The 24,430-nt window shown below is 47.6% G+C and overlaps 1 protein-coding gene across 4 annotated transcripts in view; it reads left to right on the forward strand.

The window, feature by feature from the left end:
* The window catches only part of SRD5A1 (steroid 5 alpha-reductase 1), a 56,666-nt gene that overhangs the window by 26,236 nt on the left and 6,000 nt on the right, over nt 1-24,430 (forward strand). For all 4 annotated transcript variants that reach the window (XR_009407363.1, XR_009407364.1, XR_009407365.1 and 1 more), the window contains exons 6-9: nt 3,190-3,295; nt 11,971-12,043; nt 12,662-12,833; nt 14,659-14,818. The gene's annotated coding sequence lies outside the window, so the exon portion shown is untranslated. The remainder of the gene's footprint in view (nt 1-3,189; nt 3,296-11,970; nt 12,044-12,661; nt 12,834-14,658; nt 14,819-24,430) is intronic.

The following is a 24,430-nucleotide window of genomic DNA, read 5'->3' on the forward strand; positions in this document are numbered from 1 at the left end:
GGAGAATCGTCCAGTGCTAGCGGTTTGAGAGGAAGCGCCGGAGAATCGTCCAGTGCTAGCGGTTTGAGAGGAAGCGCCGGAGAATCGTCCAGTGCTAGCGGTTTGAGAGGAAGCGAAGCAAACGTACTGTCTGCGGGGAGCACAGGTGGAAGAGACGTAGGAAGATGTGGGCTGGACACACGTTAAGCCCGTGACTGTGATTATCTTCGAGGATGAGGGTCTGAGGCAGGAGTCTAGGTGCCAGCAGTGCTATGCGATGGGCAATTCTTCCTGCTGGTTTGAGAAATCTGAAGCAAATGTATCAAATCTACTTTTTCTGATTGGACTAATTATACTGGAGGGTTATGTGATGTGACTAGTTATACTGGGGATGATGTAATACAACCACTAGTTATACTGGGGGTGATGTTGTACTTTGTAGCTTTATGTATTGTTTATTTCTTAATTTTAAAAAAGAGAACACAGAGAAGGGCCATGGAGCCCAGATTGTGAGGAGAGTGAAGCCAGGGTGTGTAAATCAGGAGGGAGACTTGGGGTAACAAGGCAGGCGGGACCCTGGAGAGCCCCACGCAGGCCTGCGGCTGCCCCTGTATCGCTAGGACAGAGTCTTCAACATGGCTTTGTTGTCTTAGTTGGTAGAATTCGGGGTTCAAGGCCGCACAAGGAGTTCTTGAGCCCCTCTGCAGACTGGCAGGGGCAGGGGAGCGGGGAGGTGTTTCACAGGTTAAATATACATCCCCTGAGGCCTGGGGCCCGAGGGAGAATGGCAGGGACAGGTCACTCAGTCTGTGGTCCCTGAAGCTGCCTGCGGCCCACCCTGCAGGCTCTGCATGACACGAGGTGATCAAAGGCAAAATACGGTTTCGTCCTCAGGAGATCTGTGGGCCGGCATGGGGACCGATATACCATGAAAATACAACCTGATATTTGCATTATGGGAATTTAAAAGGACAGAGGGCCCCGCGAGTCTGCTCAGAGAGGGCAGTTTTTGTATGATTCAGGGAGAAACAGCCTGGGCACAAGTGATACCTGTAGGACCAGAGGTTTGGAGGAGCGAGGAGGCTCACCAGTTAGGCCGGTGTGGGTGAAAATAAAGTGAGAAGAGGGAGTGGGGCGTTGGGGGCGGGATGAGAGGGACAGGGGAGGAGCAGAGCAAGAAGGTGCCCACGTGGCTGCTGCAGGACGACAGGAGGACCCCATCGCTCTGGGGCCGCAATGTGGAGAGCCGCGTGCGGGCCGGGGAGGGGCTGCGGGGCGGGCAGGGAGTTGGGAGAAGAGGAAATGAGGATCGGAAGAAGGGACGAAGTACAGGATGCCAAGAGTCCGAGCGGCATTTGGGAGCGGGAGCTGAGGCTGGGCTTTTCCATAAGCGTAAGATGCAAAGAGACACGGACTAAAGAAGCTACCTGGGAGACAGAGAAGCAGGGGGGAAGATGCTTAACCTCTTCAGTCACAGGGAGGTGCAAATTAAAACCGTGACCTACACCAGAGACAGAACGGCAGCATCAAAAGGCCCGACCCAAGTGCTGGCGAGGTGTCCGTGTCCATGGCCGGGAGCTCTCACCCTGCTTTGCAGGGGTGAGGAGGAGGGGGTGGAGGGAGCCAAGGGTGGGGGGAGGGGCTGGGACGGGGGTGAAGCAGTGAGGCCATTTGGGGCAATCTCCAAATTCCAACTTCCCTCTTTCTTCTCCTTTTCTCTTTCCTTCCTTTCATTCTCTTCTTCTCTCTCTCTCTCACCCTTTTTTTTTTTTTTTTTTTTTTGATTATCGGATATTTAGTGCTGATCAAAGCCCCAGTAATTCACGGTCGTACAGTTCACCATGACTTGATCATGAACCACAAACACTACTGGTCTCCAAAGGGTCATCTACTTGCACCCAAGAACACAGCATTTTCTTAATTTTTTAACTGTGAGTTTCAAAGTTTAGCTGAGTTTCTCTTGAAACTTAGGAAGTTTTAGCCATAAACATTGAATTTTAAAAAATTTTTTTTTACATGTTCCTTGAAGAACATTCAGTATGAGTTTAATGTGTGCACCATTGCAAATTTTAGTAATTACGTTTCTGATATTGACCATCCTTGGACTAAAATTACTGAAAGCTTTGCTTTATTGTCAAAGCTCAGAAGTATTTATCCCATGGACTGAATTACAAGTGTGTTATTGGGGGATCTGGAGACACTTTATCACACACTAAGTGTAGACTGTAATACCGTAAGAAATTCCAGTTCAAGCTGGCAGGCAAAATATAACTCAGGCTTAAGAGTTCTGTATTTAAAAAGCAAATAAAATTTCAATTTGAATAAATAATAATTTCAGTTATGAATAAATATTGTCATTCATCATATTTTTCATGAATATCATATTTATGAGTAATATTTCTGAGACACATTTGAAAATATTTTTGAAACATATTTGAAATACATTTGAAAATACCTATGAATATTTTCATTTACAAATTTCATTTGTGAACACATAATAATCTCATTCATAAAATAATAATTTCATTTTCAAAGGTTTGGCTCTGCAAAGAATGGAATGCACACCTGAGAACCGTTCCTACACTATTACCCCACTTGGCTCTTTCTGGAGATGTCAAGCCCTGAAGACACTGGATGATTCATAACCCGAGTTCACAGGCTCCTACATCAGCTGGCTTTGCATATAGCTCTTTGATGTGAAAAGCTGAAGCCTATAAAAATTCACTCTAAGTATGGTAGTCACCAAAATAGGAACATTTTCCCAGTAACACTCCAGAGTCATAAAGTTATACTACTATACTGTGTATATAGCACATATGTTCTATATATACTCTAAGTTATACAACTATACCATGTATGTGTGTATATATATACACACATACATACAGTAGCTAGTTATATATACAATGCTGAGTTACAATACTTCATTAAATATTTTCACATTTACATCAAATATTTAAAAAGTACAGGTTTGCTCAAAGTGGAGTTTCTCCAGGTACAGTGCAAACTGGTTGGACCAGAAAAAAAGTGAATATTATTAACTAAAAATGTCATTTTTATTCACAAAATTTTAACCTGATTTTTTCACTTTAAAAAAGAAACAAAACAACTAGTTCAAAAGTGGCCTCATCCTATAAAGATGCACCTTTGCCCGATCACAGTGAAAGAGACATGAGTGATTCCTCTTTTCTTTTCTACTATCTGCCTTAGGGTTCCTCGCAACATTGCTGTAATGCACCAGCCCCACACCTGCAGGACGCGCTACGGTGACAGCACTGTGTGAGACCATCAGACACAAATTCAACAAAAGCAGCAGGTTGGTTGTTAGTGTGTTAAGATTGTTCCGATTTTGACTGGTTCTATGCTAGTTATTTACCTAAAACATTGCCACTTCCCCAAGCTATTGCTAGGCCGTCCTGAATGGTAGACACCCCAGAGTGTTCCATTTATGAGGGTTGGTGGCAGGATCTCTGGTGAGCACCACATGACCTTCGTGGTTCACACCACACACACATGTACTGTCCACTGCAGTCCAACGTGAAGAACTAGTAGGGAGCCCCGAGTAATAGGGCTCAAAATGCTTGTTAAATACAGAAAACGACTTTCACTTTGCTTCTTACCAGAGCCAGAAAGCCACGGTACGAGAACCCTGGGCTTCAGTGGAAGCCAGAAATGGCACTGAAGCCCAGGGATCTGGATCCCTAAGGAAGAGTTGTGCAGGGGGATGGTGGCTTTCAGGAGGAGGGTCTGGAGTACTGTGCCTGGCATTGCCCCTGGCTGGAGGCCTTCAAGTCTGCCGCCAAACACCACTGGCCAGTGTATTTTCAGTCTTGGAAGCTTGTCTCCTTGGAAGCAAGTTAGTGGTACCTACAGGGAAGGAGGGGTGGCCGTCGCAAGGCAGAAGTAACTTCTAGAAGTTACAGCCCCTCCCTAGGACAGTGCGAACCCCTATATCTGCCTCTGGGCTGTTACTTGACCTCATTCTCAAAGCACTGACTCAACCCTGACTAGTTTCACCAACGATGAGATTTGGGGAGTCCTTGGGCTACCATGAAGTCCAAGATTGCCAAACAAATCGTAACTTTAAAAGCTGTAGCAAGTGTCAGTCTGTGGTCGCCGGTCCCTCCGGCCTCCTGCGCTCCTGGGGAGGGCCCGCCGCCTGCTTTTCCCCATGTGTGAACACGGGTCCCCCACCCCACTGTGGGCAGCTCTTAACTAGGGTTCAGCTTGGGACCCCGGCCTTGTCTGCCTGTGCCTGCCGGGCAGGAGGCCTCTCTGCAGGGAGACAGATCCGCTGCTGGAGCCACAGCCTCTCCTCGGGAAACCCATCCTGGCCGTCACTGGTCGGGGTGATAGTCCCTGGCCCTCTCTGCCTGTCCGCGGTCCTCCCTTGTAACTGGGGGTCCCTGGAGAAGCAGGTACGTACAGACACCCTGCTCACTGCTCCCTTCGGAGCCGCCTCTTCAGGTCCCAAGGCCCTTGCGAGCTCCTCCTTGACTGCAGTTACCCCCTTGCCGCTGCCTCCAGGCTGGGGCCAGAGGCAAAAGCCCTTCCCACAGTGCCCTTCTGGCTCGTCTGCCCCTCTCCCTACTTGAAGCCAGGGTCTGAGAGCACCTCCTTCCCCACTTCAGCGTCCCCAGGTCCCCAGCATTGGAAGAGGTGGTTCCCATGCTTGTCCCCAGCCCCCGGCCTGTCTGTGGCCTCAGCCTTGGGATTTGGGTGTCACCTAGGCTGCAGGGCAGAGGGAGGGGCTGGCCTGGCAGGAAGGGGTTGAATTCAGGGGGCATTCCAGAGGCTGTCACCATCTTAACCATCACCAGCAGCAGGTTGTTTCCATCTGGCCCTACAGCCTCTCCTTCATGGGCTCAGAATCCCCTCCAGCACCCCCAGGACTCAGAGCTGAAGCTTCTCCCCCCTTGACTTCCTGGCGTCTGGAGCTCTTCCCGGCAGCGACTTCCCTCCCACCTTCTACTCGCTTTCTCCCCAAACCATCAGCGTCCCAGCTTCTCCCTCAGCAAGGCCACCGGGTATGGCCTCCGTCACATGCAATCTGGGGACACTCGCGGGCTACCGGCGGCGGGCAGACTCTCCCCGCTGGCCATCCAGCTCAGAGTGGAAGCGCACCGAGGCAGAAACTTCTTGTACCTTCCTCAAAGGATGCTTCCCAAGGTCAGGAGTACCTTTCACACTATGGACTGAGGGCAGAGGGCACTAAACACGGTCAGAGGGGCTTCCTCCTCCAGCTGTTTTGGGTCATTTCTTTCTTTTCTTTTCTTTTCTTTTTTTTTTAAGATTTTTTTATTTATTTACTTGACAGAGAGAGTGAGAGAGAGAGAGCACAAGCAGGGGAGAGGCAGAGAGAGAGGGAAAAGCAGGGTCCCCACCGAGAAGGGAGCCCAGTGTGGGACTGGATCCCAGGAGGCCAGGATCAGGACCTGAGTGAAAGGCAGCCGTGTAACTGACGGAGCTCCCCAGGTGCCCCTTTGTTTGGGGTCATTTCAGTACCAGAAGTGTCAGAAGAAAATGAGTGGCATGCTAAGTCAGCCAAACCGTGTCCTGGTCCTCCCAGGGCCTCACCTGAGGGCCAGGACCTCATGAACACAGTCAGCTGGGCTCCAGCCGAGGATCTGCTGGAAGTAGACCACTTTCCCGGCGCTGGCTTTATTTATTTCTTTTGAACATCTTCCCCTTTTCCTTGAAGAAAGCGGGGCTGGAACGTCCTGTTTCTGTCACGGCCGACCGATGGACGTCAAGAACGCTACTTCAGAGTGTCCTTTCATTTATAGACGCCTCGATGCAGCCGAATGTAAACCAAATATTATGTTGTTATTTCTTCAATGCCTGCTTCTGCTAGAGCAGTCAGCTGTTCTGTAAAGTGAACAGATGTCTAATGGGGCAGGATAGCAGTGCCTCCGCAGGGCTGTGTCTAGATGTCTACGGCCAGATGGACAGGTACCTGTCTGGGAGGCAGAGCATAAAGGCTTGGGCACCATTCTCCTGCATTCTGGAAGGGTGGTGGGCCTCCTTCTTCCACCAGGGAGGAGACAAGCCTGCCCACCTGGCTTGGAGCCTCGATGTTTAAGGGAGCATCTTGGGGAGACAGCGCATCCACACGCAGCTGGTCCTGTGATGAGCATCATTTCTGCCCCAAGTGGGAAAGGGGAGGCGGACTTTACATCCTTTGAAGGCTGATGCAGGCCTCCCAGTAGGAGAGGAGCCCTGCCGTCGGACGGCCCTTTGCCGGGGTACCTCTCTAACTTGATATTTCGTTTAGGAAGAGGCCGGAAACGGGGTTGCTTTATGGGTCACACTGGAAGAATGGGTCTTCACCTACAGTGGAGCTGGCTGAGAAAGGATGACTGAGACTGTTAAAACTCTGTGTTCTGAAGAGAATATGTAGGAAAGCTTTGTGTGATGCTTAGAGCTGATTAGGAGGCACCGTCCGCAGGCCAGACACAAACCCCAGATGACATGAAAAGACCTGCCACTTCCCCATCTTGCTTCTCAGAGCGAGGCTCATCAGAGCTTCACCAGGACGGGGCTGAGGACCAGGAAGCTCATGGCCAAGCTGCCCAAGTGCAGAGGAGCCAGAAATAGTCAGCCTGGACTCCTGGGCATCATGAATTAAAGAGGCATTTCAGAAAGCTAAGGCTTCATTAATTCCCGGTGCTTAAGGCAGAAAATAATCGAAGTCTCTAGGACCAGGGCTGTCTGCACACTGACTGTTGAAGGATCCCATTAAGCATCTTGGACCAACAGCCACTCTGCTGTCAGGCAGTCCCATCTCAAGGGATGCACCTGAGAGCAGACAGTGTCCACCACTAACGTCCCCCTAGAAATGTTGGCACAAGCCCAAGCGTCATGGTCAAGGTGGACACCAATATCCCAGCCGTCACGTTCTCATCTGGAGAGGTCTGCTATCCCTGTTGATGTCTGCATGTTACTGCTGTGTTCTCATGATGGTGAGGACAGGCCTGCCCCTCCGTGCCTCCCTCACTGGAGCGGACGGAGTGGTCCTCAGTATTGCTGTCCTAGGAAATAGCGGCCTAGGGAGAATGTGCAAGGGCAAGCTCAGACACTAAACTTCTTCGGTTTGATAGAATTAAAAGCAAGAGTCAAAGAGATAATGCTTTTCTTTCTCTCTTAACATCCAGCGGCCCTGGCCTAAAATATGTATGTGGGAGGCAGGAATGTAGAAACATCTCAAATCTATTGGTATCTTACTCTTTGCAAAGTATTCAACAGTCTGGATTGGTTACTTACCCTCCATTGCAAAGCAGCAAAATCTGTTCTCCAAGGATCTTTGGGGCTGAGAAATCTCCATCCCCAACCAGGATTCCCTAAGGAGGGCCCCATTTATTCCCTATTTTAGTGCTGATGGCCAAATTTGAAAGCACCTAAAAAAAAAAGGAATGTTACTTGATATGAGTATCCTTATCCATCACTTTTGAAAGATGTGGTGAAGGAATGTTCAGCCCAACCAGTCTAGAAACATGTTTCCCTTGTCACCGTAAGCCAGTTCTTTTTGCTCGGAGTAAGAAATGTCTGTATTAGGGCCATAAGGGAAGAAACACCTGTGCGACAGGCGTCTGAGAAAATGCTCAGTATCCTGTGTCATCAGGGACTCGCCAATTAAAACCACCATGAGATGCTGCCACACCCCATCAGAGTAGTCAAACCCAGAACACTGAGAACCCCAGGCACTGGTGAGGGCATGGGGCAGAAGGAACTCTCCTGCGTCGCTGGCTGGAGGGCAGTGCAGTCACTTTGGGAGGCAGCATGGCAGTTTCTTACAGAGTTACACTCACTTTTAACCAAATGATCTAACACGTGTGCTCACCTGGTTGAAACGGGTTGAACACTTATTTATGTCCACACAAAAACACGCACATGAATGTGTGTAGCAGCTTTATTTACAATCGCCAAAACTTAGACACAACCAAGGTGTCTTCCACCAGCCGAGTGAGTGAAGAAACGGTGGCCCATCCCGACAGTGCGATATTATTCTGAGCTAAAAAGAAATGAGCTATGAAGTCACAAACAGGCCAGGAAGAAACTTGAAGGCAGAGCACTCAGTGGAAGGAGCGGATCCACAAAGGCCACGTGCTGTATGATTCCAGCTACGTGACATTCTGGAAGAGGCCGAACTTTGAAGACAGTGAAAAGATCAGAGGTTGTCGGGGTGGGGGAGGGGAGGACAGGTGGAGCTCAGAGGATCTCTAGGACAGCGAAACTACTCTGTACCATACTGTAACGACGGGCACACGTTACTACGCATTTGTCAAAACCCATACAGGATACAACGCCAAGAGTGACCACTAATGTCAACCATGGACTTCAGTTCATCATGATGTATTATTATAATATTATTACTTCATTATAATCGTTTGTATTTGTCATTTAAATGTTCATCTATTTTAGTTATTCAGTTTAAATGCTGTTTAGATTTTGCTCTATTTGAATTATTACTGTATTATTAATATCTCCAGTTATTACAAATGCACCATGCTAATGGAAGATGTTAATAATAGGGAAACCATGTCTGGGGAGAGAAAGGTAGATGGGAACTCTACTGTCCACTCAATTTCTGATGCTCTGATTTTCACGGGGCTGTGCTCCTGTTAAAAGGTGCCCAGGAGAGTGGACAGGTGACTCTGAGCTCTTCAGAGAGCCCTCGTGCTGGATGGACTTCTCAAAAGCAGGTGTGTAAACCCCAAACAGGGTCCAACTTCCCAGCAGTCGATTTCAGGACAAGCGTGCCACGTGTTTGCACAGCTAGTCCCTTCTGCAAACCAGACACTGTGGAGGGAGAGTTAAGGTCAGTGGGACGAGCCTGCCCCATGTGGCCACAGCTAGCTCATGTGGCACTTTGGGGCAAGTTATAAAAAGGTGCCCTTCTTCTCATCTACCTGTCAGAAAATTGTCACTAGGTGCTGACTGTTTCAGAACAAGACACATCCACCTGCTAGAAAACTGTTTAGAGAAATACAAACCTATACTATTCACACCCCTGAGGGTATCCCCTAAATGTAGCACCCCGACACAGCCACCACCCATCAGCTCCTGGCCCATCCCTCCTGGTGACGGACTCCCTGGACGACAGACCAGGGCCCTGAGAAGCCTCCTCCTTCAGGCTCACAATCACACACCCCAGCTTAGGAGCCAGAGACATTTCAGATAATGGGCAGAATTCCTTTGTGCAGCCTCCTCAGGCACCCTTTGTTTCTCAGATTAATACCAAACAAATGAGCTGTTGTTCCGCATTTGTGTGTATTTCAGTCAGTTAATTGGATTCAGTTCTGCCTGACTGGGAAGGTTTTCTGTCTTGAGCTCCTGGAATAGTGAAGTCTTGGGTCACAGTCCTAAAGTCTTCAGGGGACAGCCTCCCCACACATCTCCAGTACTGAGTGGCAACTTAAATCCTAAGAACATCCAATGCCTGTCTCTTATGGACTTTTTTTTTTTTTCTGTAGTAAGTAACAATTTAGTTCAGGACAAGAGACACTATTCAAAGAAACATAAATAGCAGCCTCCTGGGAGCTTCCTGGCGCTGGACTAGTCCAGTGGGTCATGCAAAATTACCAAGTGAACACCAAGAAAGAGAAGGGGAAACAAGTTGCCCACTTGAAAAAATAAAAAGGAGCATGATGTCACTTTCACTTTTATTAGAAAACGTGTCTTATGATAGCCTCCAGTTGTTTCCTTTCTACTAGAAAAAACCCATTCTGCTCTGCAAGGAGGAACAGTCAACGTTTCCTCCTAGTCTGGCCTCCCTCTGGGCTCCTCGTTTTCTTGACAAACAGCACCTGCGAGTGCCAAGCTCGGGCTCTACAGAGATGTATACAGGACAGTTCTTTCTTCTTTTTCTTTTTTAACGTGGAGCGCTCCATGAATTTCTATGTCATCCTTGCTCCTCTTCTCTGTATCATTCCTGTTTTGGTTCATGTGTTGCCAAAGCGAGCACTACGGGACAGTTCTTCACCTCAAGGCACTCCTTACCTGCCAGTTCTACAGACAATAGAATAATTTTTAATCGAAGTGGCAGGTGCAAATTATGTACAAGACACAGTGTCAGTGGAAGAGAGATGCCTGATTCTGCAGAGATACCAGATGACATTTCAGACTGGTCTTTGTGCCAGAAATCTAATTATTGTCAACCATTTAATTATCTTCCTGGACGCCCAGGAAGATGACATTAAACATCCCTTTGTACCTGAGTGGGGCCATAAAACTAATTCTGACTGACGGAATGTGGGCAGGTGTGATGTACAAAACATCCAGGTTGGCCCGTAAAGTCGTGGACACCTGATCTTTCCTCTCTTCTCCTATGGCAAGTTGGAGCTCCATGTTGGAAACAGCAGCATCCCAAGATGGAAGGCACTGGATCACTGAGTCATTGTCTGAAGGAGGGTGCCCTACCTGGGAAATCCCCAGTGGATATGGGGAAGGTGGCAAATGAATTTATTTTGTGGAGCCACTGGAATTGTGGGTTTTTTGCAACATGATTGCAACATGATAGCATGATTTATTGAGTAGTGTGGAAAGTGGTATCTTAAGGAGGTTGCAACTGTAACAAAACTATGTATCCATTTTCTTAGCAGTTGGGCAGGAGGCAAGGAAGACACATGGCTTATTGGATGGCTGAACATCTGCTTAGGTACTGACAAAACATGGCAAGAGGGCTGCCTGCAGAGACTTAGAAGGCAGACCTCATCACTGTAGGATAATAGGAGGACTTGCTGGAAAATTGAATATTAGAAATGTGTTTTAATTGGAAGTGGCCTGTTTGGAAAGGCAATGCAAGAAAGAGATGAGCTCAGGGAGTAATTGGCTATTTTGTAAGTAGAAAATGAAAGGTAATAGGATCCAGAAATTCAGGACCTTGTAGGGTTGCAAAAGGTAACTTGCGTCTAGCCCCCAACCAGTAAGTAATGGAATAAAAAATATTTTGACCTCATTAAGTACTGGTGCATCTTCTAAGTTAAGGTTCCTAAAGTGACTGAGGGCCAAGGTGTGAATAAGTGCATGGACTTCCCACTCATCCCGGTGGCCTCAGAGAGCTGAGACAGATTCAGAGCAGGGAGGAAGCGGTGAAACGAAGTAGCTTCCAGAATGACATCCAGAAAAGGGGTATGGTTACTGTTACAATTAGATCAGAAGCCACTTAGTTTTTGAAACCATTGTACTGCCAAGAATACCATGAGTCTGGACCCCCAAAATCCTTCAGTTGTTTGGGACATAAAAACAAACTGATTCTCCAGTCTTTGCTAAACAGGAACTGAGCTCCCAAAGCTGTATTGCCACCAGGAGAACACACTCTCCAAAGGCCACTCCCCTGTGGCCATGCATAATAAGGACCAAGGAGGAGCCCCCAGAGGGTGAGGTCTGGGTGGTCTCCACGGGATGTCAGCCTCCAGAGCAGAGAAGGTCATTACAGCGGTCCTGCAGGACTCAAGTGCATCTGTGATGGGTGTGAGCCTTCCCTGCTCCCTTTCTCCAAGAGGGAGGGTTCCGTGTGTTCCCAGACCCCGATCCACCACTATGGATTGGAAATCAGGGAAACCAGTGGAAAGTCAAGTATTTCTCAGGTCACAGGGGACCAGACCAAAAGGGCTGTTCCTGCTCTCCACGGAGAGGCCAGATCCACTCAGACATCCTGGGCCCTGAGTTGGTTACTGTAGCTGAACGGCTGTGTGCATTCTTTCTTGGGAAGAGTGCGCAAGCTCTATCCTGTGGGGAGAAAATGAAAGCAGTTTGGTGGAAGGGTGGCCAGCAGCAGAGATGACGTTCTAACTTGATTCCCTTGCTTCATTTCCCTCCTGGGTTACAGTAAATGACAGTTCCCTTTCTCTTGCCTCTGGGGACAACCAGATTTGCTCTGACCCATGTAATATGGGCAGAAATGGTGCGAGCCTGTGTTGGCTTGTGCTGTTTAAAGAAACGATGAAAGCTTCCATACACACTTGTCTTTCTTCTTTTCTGTGTCCTAAGATGTTCCCACCACATGGAGGAAGGCTTCTCAGGAGAGCCACCCAACCAACCAGGGACACCCACACGGATTCAGGTAAGTGAGAGTGAGCTGCTGTTATGTTGAGGGACTGAGGCTTAGCATTACTTGCCTAAATAATCCTGTCTGGAACACTGGTCGGGAGTCCACATGGCAGGTGAGGGAAGGAAGCAGGGTGTTGAGCTGTAGTGAAAATAGAGGCTGGAGCGTGTTCGCCAGAGGGGGGCCTGGGCTGGAGGTCACGAAAGACACGACTGAGGATCCGTCATAGGCTGAGGAGACGAAGGTCACAACAAATTAACCATGAGGTGGGATCCTGGACCGTAAAAGGACGTTCGAGGAAAAGCTGGTACAATTATACAAGATCTGTAGTCAGTGTTGATTTCATGGTTTCATGATTGCATGAAGGGCGTATGGGAACTCTCTACTGTTTTGCAACTTTTCTATGATCATCTAAACCTATGACAAAGTGAAAGAATGAAAAAAATACATTGCAGGGCATGGCGTCAGATTGAACAGCTAAGCAGGAATTCAGGAGTTCTGTCTAAAGGGCCTCTGGCAAGAGGTGGTGGGGGTAGGAGGGCTGGTAAGGGACGTAAGGTCGGCGAAGGAGGCAGATGGAAACCCCCAGCCACACACGCGCTACTATTTCAACACCTCCGACTCTGATACCAGATGCCCATGACCGTGGATGGCACATGGGTCCTGACTCAAATGGATGTCCAGGGTGACTTGTTGCTCGTCTCAGACATTGAGCTGGTGGCGCTCCTTCCATCCTTTCTGTGCTCAGCCAAGATTCATCCTTGGAGCCGAGACACGGATATGCCTAGAAGTAGAGAACAATGAGGTAAGTAGGGAAATAAAAAAGGCTGTATCCAGTTGAGATATGGTCAAGATTTACTATTCTAATACCTAGAACCCAAACTTTCCATTATGGATGAGGTGCAACCTGACCCACCAACTTGGGGTGAGTGTGTCCCCATTCATCATCAGGTGGGGCTTATGTCTATATCCCTGGTCCCCAGTGGGTAGCATAAATACGTGGTTCAGAGTGAGACACCTGTGCACCCTGTGTTGCCTCTTTTTCCTTGTGGGGGTTTCCTCATGTCTCCTTGACTGGGGAAGAAAAGCCCTCATGTGTGCTTTAGGGGTGGTCTTGAACCACATGGAGGAGCCAGCTGGAGGTGGTCTGCTGCAGCATATCAACCCCATCAAGAAAGATCCAGAAAGACCATACTGGAGGAAGAGCTCCACAAAAGCCAGAGGGTCAAGGAGTTCATTAGCTCGTCCACTCTGTCCAGACTGAGAAGGACCAGGACAGATCTGCCCTCACGGACAGGTGGCAGCTACTGGTGTGTGCAGTTGCTCAGAGGCTTAGAAGCGAAAGGTTGGGAGATTGGTAACAAGGAGGTGGAGGGAGAGGCACATGCTCGGACTCTCAGCATTTTATGCGGCATCTTTGGATTTCCAAATGTAACTGATTTGGAAGTTTCAAAAACACTGCACAGACCAAACCATGCATGTCCTTGGGCTTACCTCCAACCTTGGGACACTTGTAAATTATAAAAACAAATGCAACAAAACAAGTGTTAGAGACCTGCCACGTTCCTGCATTTCCCAACAAATCGGGACAAATCACAAATTAGAGATGAAAGAAGAAATGTTTAAGTCCCTTCGTTTGGGCTCCAAAAATTGAGGTTGGGAATTCAGGTGAACAGAGGATGCTGGGCAATGTCCCCCATTATCACCAGAGCAGGACCACCATGCCCAACTACACCCAGGACACGATACACATCAGGTTTCTGTGACATCAGATACAGCTGGTTCTCGATACTCAGTTTACATTGGCAAAGCGGCAGCACACACCAAATTAGCGAAGCCTAGGCCACGGCCCCTAAAGAAGATACGGGGTTAGTTTCCTCTGAGCCTCTCGTCATAACCTTTCCATCAACCAATCAATACATAATTCTGCTTCCTTGTTAATTAATGAATTATTGAAGACACCTTATTTTATATGTATATAGTCGATCTGTTAACATTGGATTCACTGTCAGTAGTGCTACAGCGAGCGTCCAAACCCGCCCCTCTCTGCAGGGCCCATCACAGCCTTCTTGCCCTAGGATAGCTAGACAGCGTGTGGGCACTGTTTTGGGGCCCCTTGAGACAGGGAAATCCACAGAAGGCGCCACAGCGAGGACAACATGGGACTCTAGACTGCATAAAGGAGACTTAGTTGTTGTTGGAGGGGGGTGGTTCGAAATGAGAAGGCAGAGCGCCGCTTTGTTCTCTCTCCGCTGGAAATGAAAGCACACACTGGGTGACTCCTTTTTCCCCGACTCCGCACGTGTCCGAGATTGTGGCCGTGTTGCCGGTGCTGACTTGGGGGTGGGGTAGAATACACATTTGAGCAAGCAGGTCAGTCACTGATATGGAATCCTCTAGTAAGGAGGATCGACTTGTGTGTATGTGTGTGAAAATTACCTGTGTGTGAGATGGGGAGGAGTCAGGAGGCCGGCACAGACAGGTGCCAAGACCAGGGTGACAGACATTTACACCCCCCAACACACCACCCCCAGCTCACCCATTACCGTGGCGACGTCCACAGACAGGGCTGGAAAAACTGAAGTCCGGGGTCACAAGTCTCAGAAGTTTCCATCTTGTGTTAATCCCAGGGGCGTCATGTGCTGCGTAGAACCCACCCAGCACCCCCAGGCCCCACGGGAACTGTGCTGGCTGACTGGAGATGGTGGCAGGCGCTGGAGAACCAGGAAACCGATGCATGGCGTTGCCTGTCTCGGCCCAGCTCTGCGGCTACCTTCACCAACCCTCCCGGTGAGTTCTGCCCACCAACCCTCCCAATGGGTTCCTACCCACCCAAAATATCTTCACAGGAAAATATTTTGCACATATCATGAATGTTTCTCGTCAATTGACTTTTAAGCCAAAGAGAGAACCCTTAATAATGTGGGTGGGCCTCACCTAATCAGATGAAGGCCTTAAGAGCAAACACTAAAGCTCAGAATCTGTGAGAGCAAGAATTTTATTTTGAAGGTCAGATGGTGTTTTGTTTGTCAAATGTCACTAAAGACAAACACTTCTAAGCATAAAAGTAAATAATGAAGTTTTTTGTTATTTTTTTCCACTTTTTGAGAAGAACAAATCAATGTCTTCAAAAGATAGAAAGCAGAGAAAAAAAAAAACCCTTCCGCCATCTTAGGAAGAGCAGTTCAGAAAAAGTACAAAGGTTCATGCAATCCATGTTTCTATTCATAGTGAAAAGTGGTTTAAGTCCCCCGGGAGTAAAATGCAGATTCCTGCAAATACATTGCCTGGTCAGTGAATGTAAGAATATCACTGATCAAACTGCATCTTCACGACGGTGTTTCTTCTTTAAGCACAACCAAGAAGTCACCAGGAAGAAGCAGGGTTCCAGGTTTTTACCCTCCTCTTCGCCTGGTGTTTTATACACTACCTGCTGTGCACACGATGCTTGAAGTCTGTGTGCAGTTCATTCCCGAACAGTGTGTCTGTATATTTCAAACCTAGAAACCCACCAGACCTGAAGCCCGAAATAAACTTTTTTCTCTAGTCAAATCTCAGCAATATTTATATAGCTAAAAACACTGTGTTTTAGAAGTGATAATTAAATATTAAAATATTATGCATAATACTAAGACGATCTTGGGATGAGTAATGCATGATAATAGTGAGAGCATTCCCTGAAAGTTAAATACAAAGAGATGTTTGGCATAATTATGAAAGAGGAAGATGAAATGGAGGGAGAAGGGGAACACTCTGTCTGACCACCTACAGGAGGGTTTGGCAAGATTTTTCTAGCAAGATAGTAAATATTTTCAGCTTTGTGGGCCGTAGGGTCTCAGTCACGATGACTCAACTCTGATGTGATCACTCAAAAGCAGCCAGAAACAGCATGGACCAAGTAGACATGGATGTGTCCCAATAAAACTTTATTTGTAAAGAGAGAGGGCCGGAACTGGCAAGGGCCAAAGCTTTAGACCCCCGATCTATGGTAGACAGACTATGAAATTAACGAAGAATGCAATGACTCACTGGCCATCACAGACCCTCCATAACCACTCAGAGAAAATTAAAAACCACGTTGGGATTTAATAATATGTCTGAAGCATCAATTCACTATGAATTATTTCATACCTGCACTTAAATGGAAAACTACAATTTACTTTACGTTTCTAAAAGGATTTTAAAAGACATGGAAGACGTATTTTATTATAAGGTGAATTAGAATGCAGGATACTCACAGTAAATTAAACAGCTATGGTTCTCAGGGAGTAAGTAATTCCGTGCTTTCCCAAGGAAATTGCTTTAGAATTTCTTTTAAATATTTATATCCCTTGTTAAATTTACTGTGTTGGTTTTAGAAACTGGAATTTCCAATAAAAGTGATAAGTGATGGGGAACATTTTTAACCTGATGAGATATTATAGCTCATTTGTTTTAAAACAGTAAAAGGAGAAACGTTATCAACCAGGGCACCTGGGTGGCTCAGTGGGTTAAGCCTCTGCCTTCAGCTCAGGTCATGATCTCAGGGTCCTGGGATCGAGTCCCGCATCGCGCTCTCTGCTCAGCGGGGAGCCTGCTTCCTCCTCTCTCTCTGCCTGCCTCTCTGTCTACTTGTGATCTGAGTGTCAAATAAATAAATAAAATCTTTAAAAAAAAAAAAAAAAAAAGACCCCCCCCCCCCCAATTCCCTGCACTCCCCTGGGGGCGTGTCCTGCCCGAGCTTGAAGGACTCCCGGCCACCTCTCACCGCTGTGTGATTCCTCCTGTCCCTGACTGCTCGAAGCCTTGGTTTCCTTACCTGCAAAATGCAAACCATTGAAGTGTTCCCTCGAAGAGCTGTTGCTCTGATTAAATGAGACGGTGTTTAAGCCCCCAAGACAGGGCCTCTAGGCCAGGCTAGGCTGGCTCTTAGCCCAGCTCAGGGTCTGCTTCCTGAATTCGTTCTGCCTTCTTCGGTGAACAGGAGCCTGGGTCAACTTGCCTTCTTTAGCAGAACAGCACCTGTCCTTACACAAGTACCCTTGTTTCGATGGCAGCATTACATTTTAAATATGTAATTATAAGTCAGGGTTTTCCAGAGAAATAGGCCAATAGACGGATCGATGGATCAATAGATAGATATAAAAAGATATATTCTAAGTAATTGGCAAGTCTGAAACCTATAGGGCAGACGGGCAGGAAGGTGGGCCAGAGTTTCAGGCAGGAGTTGATGTTTCCACCTTGAGGCAGAATTCCTTATTCTCTGGGAAACCTTAATGCTTGCTAGTAAGGCCTTCATCTGATCAGATTAGGCCCACCCACATTATCAAGGTTCTCTCTTTGGCTTAAAGTCATTTGACGATAAACATTCATGATATGGATAAAATACCTTCACAGGAACACCTGTATTAGTGTTTCCCCAGACCACTGGGTACCATGGCCCAGCCAGGTTAACCCATAAAGCCAACCACCTTGTACTGCAAGTGATCTCTTTTCAGAAAATTCTGCCCTTGAAAATATCACCATGTATACAAAAAAAAAAAAAAAAACCCACCAAAAAATTACTAAGTTTTACTCCAGAGGGATCCACTAGAGGGATTGATAATATTCTGGGGCAGGTCAAGGCCTCGGGCTGTTGGAGGCAAGCACAGGAGGAGAAGAGAGGGTAGGAGGTGCCAGCCTGCTCTCCGGTGTTCCCCCCAGAGCCCCCAGGCTGCCGTCAAACACCCAGACTTTCCTGGGCTCCCACCTGCTGCCGTGTGTGTGGGGTCAGATCCCAGATGGGCCAACAGGATGGCAGGCCCCTGCCCTCAAAACCAGACCTGTGTTACCCTGCCTTTCACAGGGGATTTATTCCAACCTTCCTACTCATCAAGTGCCCACTGGCCCTGCAGGACCAGGAAGCCACAACCCAGTCAGAAGGGGGAGGCTGCGGGAATGACTGCGGCGGGGATAGGTCAGCTGTGGGGCTTTCCTGGGAGCGAGAAGCAGGGGGAGGGAGGAGGGACATTTCTCTATCTTGAGAAGGTCAGGGAAGGCTTCTTGGAAGAGGTGACCCTCAGCGGTCTTAAATCCTGGAGCAATTTTGAGAAGATCGAAACACACACAACCTGAGCCCATTTGTTAGGTCCAAAATGAAAGGGTGATTTGAAAGGGTCCAAATGAAAGAGTCCAAAATGAAAGGTCCAAAATGAAAGACTTAAGACTTTCTCTCTAACATGAACCATATAAATGGTCCGAGTCCATTCAGAGTCACTAATTCCCTATGTATCCCCGTCGCCCATTCTTCTCCCATTCCTGTGAGCCTGAATTAGGCTTATCAGAAGTTATCTCTAGGAATTTCATACAAATCTCTTCAAAACAACATAAGCTCATCTATATGCGGTGTATACAGCAGCTTAAACAAGCTGGCGGAAGTGAACCAAAACCCAACAAGCAGCAATGGCCTTGAACGTTTCCAAAAAGGCTGACGATCCATTGCAAGCATCGAGAGGGTCGGAGGTCACCTAACTGAGCCGAGGCCTCTGAAAAATCAACCCGGACAAGTTCAGGAACCAGAGAACTGACAAACCCACGGGGACATCTGAGCGTACCTGTGTCGTTCAGGCCTTTCTGCGGGAGGAGAATTAACGGCTCCTCACGGTCCTTCTTCACAGCAGTGGCCCCTGTTTGGCGGGGTTCTCGGAGGGGAAGTGAGCCCAGAACCAAATGTGTGCTTGGGAGTCTAATTTACACGTGAATGAAACGCAGGGGCTCAGTGGCAGGGAGAGCGGGGCCACCGGCTTCCTGTCCGCTTGGCCGCCAGGACAGCGCGCACATGGGGCTCACGGGCACTTACGGAGTGGGGCTGGTGAGCGAGCCGTCAAGAAAGAATGCTCGAGATGGTTTTGGTGGAAAAAAAAAAAAAAAGTGACTTTATTACAGCATAGGGGCAGGAGCCATGGGCAGGAGGAGCAGCCTAGGGCTGAGAGGAGTGGCTGATGCTCGCTTTGTAGTTAGTGGGCCTCGGGGATAGTGACATCTCTAGGAATTTGTGTCTGTTCAAAGTGAGGCTTTGATCTCCCTGATATGAGGAAGTGGAGATGCAACATGGGGGGTTTGGAGGGTAGGAGAAGAATAAATGAAACAAGATGGGATCGGGAGGGAGACAAAACATAAGAGACTCTTAATCTCACAAAACAAACTGAGGGTTGCCAGGGGTCAAGGGGGGGGGGAGGGGGGGGGGGGGTTATGGACACTGGGGAGGGTACGTGCTATGGTGAGTGCTGTGAAGCGTGTAAACCTGGCGATTCACAGACCTGTACCCCGGAGCTAATAATACATTATATGTTTACTAAAAATTTTTTAAATTAAAAAAATATTATGTTTTCTCTAAACAGAAAAAAAAAAAGTGAGGCTTGTCAGACCTTAGAGAGCTAGCTATTGTCAAGATAGCTTACCTTGGAGCGCCTGGGTGGCTCAGTGGGTTAAGCCTCTGCCTTCGGCTCAGGTCATGAACTCAGGGTCCTGGGTTGGAGCCCTGCATTGGGCTCTCTGCTCAGCAAGGAACCTGCTACCCCCTTTCTCTCTGCCTGCCTTTCTGCCTACTTGTGATCTCTCTCCCTGTCAAATAAATAAATAAAATCTTTTTAAAAAATTTAAAAAAATAGTTTACCCTTCATTATCCAGTAAAACTCTGGTCATGAGGCCCTTTGGCAATGCCACCTTCTGTATGTCTCAAATGTGTATCAGTGGGCCACATGTTAAGATGATTTTTGTTGTTGTTGTTATATTTCTCTTGCCTCTTTATTCTTCTCCTCATTTCCCCCCAAACATATTTTTTAAAAATTTTATTTATTTATTTATTTGACACAGAGAGAAAGAGAGAGAGAGACAGCAAGACAGATACTACAAGTAGGGAGAGTAGGAGAGGGAGAAGCAGGCCTCCCGGTGAGCCCAATATGGCGCTCGATCACAGGATTCTGGGATCATGACCTGAGCCAAAGGCAGTCCCTTATCAACTGAGCCACCCAGGCGCCCCACCCCCCCCATCCCAGAACATTTTTGACCCTTAAACCTTTCAGGTTGCTCAGGGTGGAAGGTCTTGTCTTCTCCCACTTCACCTTGCTGAATAAGGAGGGGAGGGACATCTCTTCTACCGGTCAGCACTGGTCAGTTGGGAATGTATATGTAGGAATTTTGAAAGGCAGAGGCAGCTGAATCCAAGGTAGACAACATGCACAAACCTCCTTGAGTAGAAAGGATCCTCTGTCTGCGTGAAGGTGTCTCCACCAGTAGAGAGACTTCAGAAAAAACAGCAAAACGTGATTAAAATGAATGAAAAAGAAGCCCAAATAAGATCCTTTGATGACCAAAATCTCCCTCCAGTCCAGAAGTTTAATTATTAAAGCAGTGGGAGGGATGGTTTGAAGCGCTGGTAGGAGTATTCATATCTTCTAGCAATCCTGTTACATTTTTGTGACGATCTGAGATATATTCACAGCATCCCATTCTGATCCTGGGGCGCCCGCCTCCTCGGGCTGCTGTCAGAACATTGAATCTACTCTATTTTGTAGGATTGCTTCAGGCATCTGTGTTACTTCAGTATCTAACCCACAGTGCTGCCTGGGAGTCATTTAGGACTTTGATCGTGTACTTATCAAGGGCTTCCATGTACCAAGTGACATCCCCCAGTCATAAAGAGGGAACAAAGGTAGGTGTCCACACCAGTGAAACGTGAAGTGTGTCCGCAGTTCTTTTGAATTCGGAAGGTTGGCTGGGTTAGTAATGGTTTTCAAAGTGCATTGGTTCATCCAAATAAAACCCAGAGTGCAATGACCTAGCCAGCCTAGGGGAAGCCATGGCCTTAGGTTACAGCCATGTACCCACTGGGTCCCATTAGGAGCCTGCTGCCTAATTCTGGGCCTGCTTGTCTAATCAGTAGCAAACCAATCAGTGGCCTGAAGAACAATGATCAGTGAACGTATTTCGGATGGCGGCCATCTTAACTGCCCTGGGCCCTTCGCCCAGGTATCATCATTATGGTTTCTCTGTTCCCAGCAGAGAATCGTTTTCAGACTCAGCCGCCCAGTTGTGGGGGTGAGCCATATATATTTGTTCCAGATCTGATATATTCCATCCTGCATATACCGATAAGTTGGAGTTTGTCATTTAGACATTCTCTGGTACGTATTTATTTGTGGATGATGGCCGAGGAGATTCCAAGTGGTCCTGATCACAGGCCAGAGGGCAACATTTTGTTTTGTGATAGATCTATCAGGAAATATCGTCATACTTGTGTCACAGGTTGTAACTGAGACACGGGTATAGAAGGAAAGCCCGTGATGGGGAGACCCACCAAGGCAGACCAGATGTGCCCAAAAGGCAGAATCCTATGTATCCGGCAAGCTGTTTGATTTTGATGTTCAGCAAAACGCTGGGCCCGTGTTAAGAAGGAATTATCAGTACAAATTGGGGAAAAGAGAATGAGAAAGAGAGGTACAATGTTCGGTGTCATTTGAAGAGAAGTCTGAGGTCTTCCACAGGTTCACGGGAGTAAGAAAGCATGGAAGTTGGCACCGTGGGGTCCTGTGAGGAAGATACAGGTTGAATTCTTGGTAAAAGAATCCACGAGGAATGGCTTTCTCATTGTATGGCGATGATAAATGATCCGGCTAGTAGGGACCCTTCCGTTTTGGAGTCAAGTCCCCCTCTCCTAGAATTCCTATTCTCTAAGTAAATCCCATCTCTCGGGTCTGTCTGAGGTGCATGTTAGTTACTGTCAGATCAGGTTTAGGGAGGATATGGTCTGAGTATTGGTGTCGAGATTCATGGGTTAACCCACCCTCGAGTGAGTAATTCAACAGAGTGCTGTAGGCCCCATCTCTGGACAGATCTACGGTGAGAACAGGCATCCAGACAGTAATTCAAAGGGCCTTCCCCCTGCTGGTTGCTCTGGGGCAATTCTCGTTCTGGGAAGTCCTACTAGTAAATGAGTAACCCAATTTTCTTGAGTGGAAATGCTGACTTTGGCAAGATGTCATTTTCAGGTGTGGGTGTCCTCTTTCACCCTCCCAGAACATGTCGGATGCCGGGCCGAATGCAAACAGCAGTTAAATTTTAAGTCCTGGGCTAATTTGCTCAGTTATTTGTGCAATAAAGGATGGTCCATTGTCCCTTTGTACAGACCAAGGCAGTTCAGATCTAGGGTTGCTTTCCCTTAATAAACATTCTGTCACTTCAGTGGCCTTTTCTGTTTCACAAGGGATCGCTTCTATCCATCCAGAAAAGGTGTCTGCATAGACCAGTGAGTATTTATATCCTTTACAAGATGGCATTTGTAAAATCTAGTTGCCAGTCCTCCCCAAGATATGTCCCCCGACTTTGGACTGGTTTTAAGGGGCAGGGTTGAGCCCTCTGGGATTTACTTATGTGCAAACGACACAGGGTTCCTAGTGGTTACGGGAATCCCATCAGAGGTATTCTTAATCATCTGCTGCACGGCCTTTTCACCCAAACGAGTAGCCTGATGTATACCATGCATTGGTTTCCATTGGTTGCCTTTGGGTATAAAGACTTTTCCTCTATCGTTTTTAAACCAGTCTTGTGCATTTTTTTTGAAAATCCCCATTCTGGGGCTACCCAGATTTCTTGGTCCGAGTAGACTGGGGCTATATCTGTTACTGGTGTCTGGACTGGTGTAGGACTCGGGACTTGCACAGTCTGCAAGTGATTGCCTCTAGAGTCCCTCGACAGGTCCTCTGACGTCCCCTGAGGTGAATTACAGCCTCTGTCTTAGGTTTGGGTACAGTCTGTAGAAGGGCTGTTAGTTCAGGCCCATATTTAATGGGAAAGTTATGGCTTGTTAATAAGCCTCTCTCTTTCCAAATTGCCCTGTGCATGTAAGACTAGGAAAGCATATTTAGAGTCAGTATAGATAGTAACCCTGAGGTCTTTTGCCAACTGTAAAGCACAAAGAAGTGCGATTAGCTGCACTTTCTGGGTGGACATATGTGCTGGGAGGGCTGTGACCTCAATAGTCTGGGTTAGACAGACCGTGGCACACCCTTCACCATGAAATTGCTGCCCTCCATAAACCCTTTGTCATGTGCATCACCCGTAGGAGAATCTTCCAAGACTGATCTGCTAGAATACATGGGATCAACAACGTCTGAGCAGTTATGTTTTACAGAAGAACAATGGTCAGGGCTGGACCTCAGGGCAACTGGGTTTCAGGTCTGTCAGGTCTCGAGGAAGTCTTCCGGTGTGTCTAAAAGCCAGGCCTGGTATTTAGTAAGTTTCCCCTCATCATCTGTCAGTGGCATTTAGTTTCTAAAGCACTTTGGACCTGATGTGTAGTCATCATAGGCTGGTACTGTCCCGTGGAAGTTCTGGGGCGTCCTCTCCCAGGCGGGCGGGGCCAGCCACCCCTCGAAGACAAGCCAGCCACACGTGAACTACGTTGTCAAGTGAAAAATAGCCCACCAGACCCATTTCATGTCCTCATTTTTTGGGTCTGAACTCCCAAAACGTGACCCTTTTTTTCTGCTACACATAAAGCAAAAGCTTTTCCTAAGTTCAGTAGAGCCAAAGCTGGGGCTGATAAAAGCTTTGATGGGACGCTTTGAAGGCTGTCTGCTGGACTTTAGTCCAGAGCAAAGTCTCTTCACTGGGACCTTTAACTGAATCATCTTATCACTTGGCTAAGAACCCAAATCCAGGAATCCACAGGTGGCAGAAGCCTGCCATGCTTGGGAAAGTGTGGAGTTCTTTGTAGTTGGGGACCCAAGATCTAACACAAGCTTTTTTCTAACAGTAGGTGGCCTGGCCTTAGTTCATATCCCAAATATTGTACTTTCTGTGTAGATATTTGTACCTTTTTAGGGGAGGCGTGATGCCCTCTGTCTGCCAAGAAATTAAGTGAGGTTATGGAATTACTATCCGACATTTCCTTTGTGGGACTATGGATTAAAATGTCAACCACATGGGACACCTGGGGGGCTCAGTCCTTAAGCCTCTGCCTTCAGCTTGGGTCATGATTCCAGAGTCCTGGGATCGAGCCCCGCATCAGGCTCCCTGCTCGAAGGGAAGCTTGCTTCTCCCTCTCCCACTCCCCGTGCTTGTGTTCCCTCTCTCCCTGTCTCTCTCTCTCTCTCTCTGTCAAATAAATAAATCTTTAAAAATAAATAAATAAAATATAAAATAAAGTAAAATAAAATATCCTCTACATTTTGAATTATAGCCCCATGAGGCAAGGATCCCTCTCGGAAGTCTTTACTGAGGGCAGCCCCAAGTGAGGACAGTCTAAATCCCTGGGCAAGACCGTTCAGGTTAATTGAGCTGCCTGTGGGCTTAAAGGTGAGGCCCATTCAAAAGCGAGTAGAGGCTGTGACTCCTCACTTAGCGGGATGCAGAGGCAGGCATCTTTTAAGTCAAGCAGTGTTA

The sequence above is a fragment of the Mustela nigripes genome, chromosome 12 (genome assembly GCF_022355385.1).
Source record: "Mustela nigripes isolate SB6536 chromosome 12, MUSNIG.SB6536, whole genome shotgun sequence".
NCBI classification, from domain to species: Eukaryota; Metazoa; Chordata; class Mammalia; order Carnivora; family Mustelidae; genus Mustela; species Mustela nigripes.